The sequence below is a fragment of the Emys orbicularis genome, chromosome 23 (genome assembly GCF_028017835.1).
Source record: "Emys orbicularis isolate rEmyOrb1 chromosome 23, rEmyOrb1.hap1, whole genome shotgun sequence".
In the NCBI taxonomy this organism is placed as follows: Eukaryota; Metazoa; Chordata; order Testudines; family Emydidae; genus Emys; species Emys orbicularis.
Window position 1 is genome coordinate 109498 of NC_088705.1, and position 7232 is coordinate 116729.

Here is a 7232-nt window from a genome sequence, read left to right on the forward strand (position 1 = left end):
TGGAGCAACAGTGACACTGTGTGGCCATGCGAGGTAATGCACAGAACATTTCCTTCATGGAGCAACAGTGACACTGTGTGGCCACGTGAGGTAATGCACAGAGCATTTCTTTAAGGAGCAACTGTGACACCGTGTGGCCACACGAGGTAATGCACAGAGCATTTCCTTCATGGAGCAACAGTGACACTGTGTGGCCATGCGAGGTAATGCACAGAACATTTCCTTAAGGAGCAACAGTGACACTGTGGCCACGCTAGGTAATGCACAGAGCATTTCCTGCATGGATCAACAGTGACACTGTGTGGCCATGCGGGGTAATGCACAAACCATTTTCTACATGGAGCAACAGTGACACTGTGTGGCCACGCGAGGTAAAGCACAGAGCATTTCCTTCATGGAGCAACAGTGACACTGTGTGGCCACGCGGGGTAATGCACAGAGCATTTCATTCATGGTACAACAGTGACACTATGTGGCCACCGAAGGTAATGCACAGAGCATTTCCTTCATGGAGCAACAGTGACACCGTGTGGCCACGCCGGGTAATGCACAGAGCATTTCTTTAAGGAGCAACAGTGACACCGTATGGCCACGCGAGGTAATGCAAAGAGCATTTCCTGCATGGAGCAACAGTGACACTGTGTGGCCACGCGAGGTAATGCACAAACCATTTTCTACATGGAGCAACAGTGACACCGTGTGGCCACGCCGGGTAATGCACAGAGCATTTCTTTAAGGAGCAACAGTGACACCGTGTGGCCACACGAGGTAATGCACAGAGCATTTTCTGCATGGAGGAACAGTGACACTAGGTGGCCACGTGGGGTAATGCACAGAGCATTTTCTGCATGCAGCAACACTGACACTGTGTGGCCACGCGAGGTAATGCACAGAGCATTTTCTGCATGCAGCAACAGTGACACCGTGTGGCCACGCCGGGTAATGCACAGAGCATTTCTTTAAGGAGCAACAGTGACACCGTGTGGCCACACGAGGTAATGCACAGAGCATTTCCTTCATGGAGCAACAGTGACACTGTGTGGCCACGTGAGGTAATGCACAGAGCATTTCCTTAAGGAGCAAGAGTGACACCGTGTGGCCACGCTAGGTAATGCACAGAGCATTTCCTGCATGGAGCAACAGTGACACTGTGTGGCCACGCGAGGTAATGCACAAACCATTTTCTACATGGAGCAACAGTGACACCGTGTGGCCACGCCGGGTAATGCACAGAGCATTTCTTTAAGGAGCAACAGTGACACCGTGTGGCCACACGAGGTAATGCACAGAGCATTTCCTTCATGGAGCAACAGTGACACTGTGTGGCCACGTGAGGTAATGCACAGAGCATTTCCTTCATGGAGCAACAGTGACACCGTGTGGCCACGCCGGGTAATGCACAGAGCATTTCTTTAAGGAGCAACAGTGACACCGTGTGGCCACACGAGGTAATGCACAGAGTATTTCCTTCATGGAGCAACAGTGACACTGTGTGGCCACGAGAGGTAAAGCACAGAGCATTTCCTTCATGGAGCAACAGTGACACTGTGTGGCCACGCGAGGTAAAGCACAGAGCATTTCCTTCATGGAGCAACAGTGACACTGTGTGGCCACGCGGGGTAATGCACAGAGCATTTCATTCATGGTACAACAGTGACACTATGTGGCCACCGAAGGTAATGCACAGAGCATTTCCTTCATGGAGCAACAGTGACACCGTGTGGCCACGCCGGGTAATGCACAGAGCATTTCTTTAAGGAGCAACAGTGACACCGTATGGCCACGCGAGGTAATGCACAGAGCATTTCCTTTATGGAGCAACAGTGACACTGTGTGGCCACGCTAGGTAATGCACAGAGCATTTCCTGCATGGAGCAACAGTGACACCGTGTGGCCACACGAGGTAATGCACAGAGCATTTCCTTCATGGAGCAACAGTGACACTGTGTGGCCACGCGGGATAATGCAGAGAGCATTTCCTTAAGGAGCAACAGTGACACTGTGTGGCAACGCGGGATAATGCAGAGAGCATTTCCTTCATGGAGCAACAGTGACACCGTGTGGCCACGCCGGGTAATGCACAGAGCATTTCTTTAAGGAGCAACAGTGACACCGTGTGGCCACACGAGGTAATGCACAGAGCATTTCCTTCATGGAGCAACAGTGACACTGTGTGGCCATGCGGGGTAATGCACAAACCATTTTCTACATGGAGCAACAGTGACACTGTGTGGCCACGCGAGGTAAAGCACAGAGCATTTCCTTCATGGAGCAACAGTGACACTATGTGGCCACCGAAGGTAATGCACAGAGCATTTCCTTCATGGAGCAACAGTGACACCGTGTGGCCACGCCGGGTAATGCACAGAGCATTTCTTTAAGGAGCAACAGTGACACCGTATGGCCACGCGAGGTAATGCACAGAGCATTTCCTTTATGGAGCAACAGTGACACTGTGTGGCCACGCTAGGTAATGCACAGAGCATTTCCTGCATGGAGCAACAGTGACACCGTGTGGCCACACGAGGTAATGCACAGAGCATTTCCTTCATGGAGCAACAGTGACACTGTGTGGCCACGCGGGATAATGCAGAGAGCATTTCCTTAAGGAGCAACAGTGACACTGTGTGGCCACGCGGGATAATGCAGAGAGCATTTCCTTAAGGAGCAACAGTGACACTGTGTGGCCACGCGAGGTAATGCACAGAGCATTTCATTCATCGTACAACAGTGACACTGTGTGGCCACCGAAGGTAATGCACAGAGCATTTCCTTCATGGAGTAACTGTGACACCATGTGGCCACGCGAGGTAATGCACAGAGCATTTCCTTCATGGAGCAACAGTGACACTGTGTGGCCACGCGGGGTAATGCACAGAGCATTTCCTTCATGAAGCAACAGTGACACCGTGTGGCCACGCTAGGTAATGCACAGAGCATTTCCTGCATGGAGGAACAGTGACACCGTGTGGCCACGCTAGGTAATGCACAGAGCATTTCCTGCATGGAGCAACAGTGACACTGTTTGGCCACGTGAAGTAATGCACAGAGCATTTTCTGCATGCAGCAACACTGACACTGTGTGGCCATGCAAGGTAATGCACAGAACATTTTCTGCATGCAGCAACAGTGACACCGTGTGGCCACGCGAGGTAATGCACAGAGCATTTCCTTTTTGGAGCAACAGTGACACTGTGTGGCCACGCGGGGTAATGCACAGAGCATTTCCTTCATGGAGCAACAGTGACACCGTGTGGCCACGCCGGGTAATGCACAGAGCATTTCATTCATGGTACAACAGTGACACTATGTGGCCACCGAAGGTAATGCACAGAGCATTTCCTTCATGGAGCAACAGTGACACCGTGTTGCCACGCCGGGTAATGCACAGAGCATTTCTTTAAGGAGCAACAGTGACACCGTATGGCCACGCGAGGTAATGCACAGAGCATTTCCTGCATGGAGCAACAGTGACACTGTGTGGCCACGCAAGGTAATGCACAGAACATTTTCTGCATGCAGCAACAGTGACACCGTGTGGCCACGCGAGGTAATGCACAGAGCATTTCCTTTTTGGAGCAACAGTGACACTGTGTGGCCACGCGGGGTAATGCACAGAGCATTTCCTTCATGGAGCAACAGTGACACCGTATGGCCACGCGAGGTAATGCACAAACCATTTTCTACATGGAGCAACAGTGACACCGTGTGGCCACGCTAGGTAATGCACAGAGCATTTCCTGCATGGAGCAACAGTGACACTGTGTGGCCACGCGGGGTAATGCACAGAGCATTTCATTCATGGTACAACAGTGACACTATGTGGCCACCGAAGGTAATGCACAGAGCATTTCCTTCATGGAGCAACAGTGACACCGTGTGGCCACGCCGGGTAATGCACAGAGCATTTCTTTAAGGAGCAACAGTGACACCGTATGGCCACGCGAGGTAATGCACAGAGCATTTCCTTTATGGAGCAACAGTGACACTGTGTGGCCACGCTAGGTAATGCACAGAGCATTTCCTGCATGGAGCAACAGTGACACTGTGTGGCCACGTGAAGTAATGCACAGAACATTTTCTGCATGCAGCAACAGTGACACCGTGTGGCCAGGCCGGGTAATGCACAGAGCATTTCTTTAAGGAGCAACAGTGACACCGTGTGGCCACGCGGGGTAATGCACAGAGCATTTCCTGCATGGAGCAACAGTGACACCGTGTGGCCACGCTAGGTAATGCACAGAGCATTTTCTGCATGGAGCAACAGTGACACTGTGTGGCCACGTGAAGTAATGCACAGAACATTTTCTGCATGCAGCAACAGTGACACTGTGTGGCCACGCGGGGTAATGCACAGAGCATTTCCTGCATGGAGCAACAGTGACACTGTGTGGCCACGTGAAGTAATGCACAGAACATTTTCTGCATGCAACAACAGTGACACCGTGTGGCCACGCCGGGTAATGCACAGAGCATTTCTTTAAGGAGCAACAGTGACACCGTGTGGCCACGCGGGGTAATGCACAGAGCATTTCCTGCATGGAGCAACAGTGACACCGTGTGGCCACGCTAGGTAATGCACAGAGCATTTCCTGCATGGAGCAACAGTGACACTGTGTGGCCACGTGAAGTAATGCACAGAACATTTTCTGCATGCAGCAACAGTGACACCGTGTGGCCACACCGGGGAATGCACAGAGCATTTATTTAAGGAGCAACAGTGACACCGTGTGGCCACACGAGGTAATGCACAGAGCATTTCCTGCATGGAGCAACAGTGACACTGTGTGGCCACGCGGGATAATGCAGAGAGCATTTCCTTAAGGAGCAACAGTGACACTGTGTGGCCACGCGAGGTAATGCACAGAGCATTTCCTTCATGGAGCAACAGTGACACTGTGTGGCCACGCGGGATAATGCAGAGAGCATTTCCTTAAGGAGCAACAGTGACACTGTGTGGCCACGCGAGGTAATGCACAGAGCATTTCATTCATGGTACAACAGTGACACCGTGTGGCCACCGAAGGTAATGCACAGAGCATTTCCTGCATGGAGCAACAGTGACACCGTGTGGCCACGTGAAGTAATGCACAGAGCATTTCCTGCATGGAGCAACAGTGACACTGTGTGGCCACGTGAAGTAATGCACAGAGCATTTTCTGCATGCAGCAACACTGACACTGTGTGGCCACGCAAGGTAATGCACAGAACATTTTCTGCATGCAGCAACAGTGACACCGTGTGGCCACGCCCGGTAATGCACAGAGCATTTCTTTCATGGAGCAACAGTGACACTGTGTGGCCACGCGGGATAATGCAGAGAGCATTTCCTTAAGGAGCAACAGTGACACTGTGTGGCCACGTGAGGTAATGCACAGAGCATTTCTTTAAGGAGCAACAGTGACACTGTGTGGCCACGCGAGGTAATGCACAGAGCATTTCCTTCATGGAGCAACAGTGACACTGTGTGGCCACGCGAGGTAATGCACAGAGCATTTCATTCATGGTACAACAGTGACACCGTGTGGCCACCGAAGGTAATGCACAGAGCATTTCCTGCATGGAGCAACAGTGACACCGTGTGGCCACGCTAGGTAATGCACAGAGCATTTCCTGCATGGAGCAACACTGACACTGTGTGGCCACGCAAGGTAATGCACAGAACATTTTCTGCATGCAGCAACAGTGACACCGTGTGGCCACGCCGGGTAATGCACAGAGCATTTCTTTAAGGAGCAACAGTGACACCGTGTGGCCACACGAGGTAATGCACAGAGCATTTCCTTCATGGAGCAACAGTGACACCGTGTGGCCATGTGAGGTAATGCACAGAGCATTTCTTTAAGGAGCAACAGTGACACTGTGTGGCCACGTGGGGTAATGCACAAAGCATTTCCTTCATGAGGGGTCTGGGGTGGAGGTGTGGATGAGGAGTTTGGGATGTGGGAGGGGCTTAAGGCTGGGGCAGAGGGTTGGGATGCGGGGTTCAGGAGGGGGCTCAGGGCTGGGGCAGAGGCTTGGGATGCGGGGGGAGAGGGGAGAGCTCTGACTGGGGGTTCAGGCTCTAGGGTGGGGCCAGGGAGGAGCAGTTTGGGATGCAGGCAGGCTGCCCTAAGGCTGGTGCCAGAGCACTCCCCCCAGCCGGAGGGCCGACAGGGAGGGAGCAGGGGGCTCCGGAGAAGGGCCCGCTCTCCCCCTTGCCGGCAGCAGGGAGCTCCGGGCCTGGGGAGAGGCCCACAGCAGCCCTGCAAGCCCCAACTTGCTCCCCTACCCAGTTCCCGCCCACCCCCTATCTCTCTCCTCTTCAGGTCCCTGCCGCGTGGCCCTTTAGAGCTGCTGCACGGCTAGTTATAGCCAGCTGCGCGGCCGCGCAGCTTAGAGGGAATTTAGCACACTTAGGGTCGATGGGAGCCGCCACTGGCTCGCGGGCCTTGCAATGCAGAACATTGATTTATTATCTGAATTATCGTAGCAAATGGCCCATGACCCCATTGTGCTAGGCGCTGTACGCAAAGGGAATAAAGAGACAGTCCCTGCCCCTGCCCTAGTCTATGCCATCTCTAACAATAACAACTCCTGGCTAATGTCCCATGTAAGGGACAGCCCCAAATCCCTGCCTTTGTATCTCCTCTGAACAACCCGGGAATAGCAACACTTGCTTCTCCAGTCCCATGACGCACCCAAACAACCCTGTAGTTCAGTTAACAGCACAGCTGCAGGGGCTGGGGGCGCTGCCCTCACAGGTGTTCCCCTTACCTTGCGCTCTGATGGGCTGGGAGCACAGAGCGCAGTTTGTATGGGAGCAGGGCAGCAGCAGCTGCTCCTGAGGACTTCCAATAAAAGTCATAAGAACTTAAGAATGGGACCCTGGGTCTGACCCGGTAGGGCATCTAGCCCAGTATCCTGTCTTCCCACAGTGGCCAGTGCCAGGTGCCCCAGAGGTAATGAACAGAACAGGGAATCATCAAGAGATCCATCCCCTGTCGCCCATTCCCAGCTTCTGGCAAACAGAGGTTAGGGACACCATCCCTGCCCCTCCTGGCTAATAGCCATTGATGCATTTATCCTCCGTGAACTTATCTAGTTCTTTTTTGAACCCTGTTATAGTCTTGGCCTTCACAACATCCTCTGGCAAGGAGTTCCACAGGCTGACTGTGCATTGTGTGAAGAAATACTTGCTTTTATTTCTTTTAAACCTGCTGCCTATTAATTTCATTTGGTGACCCCTAGTT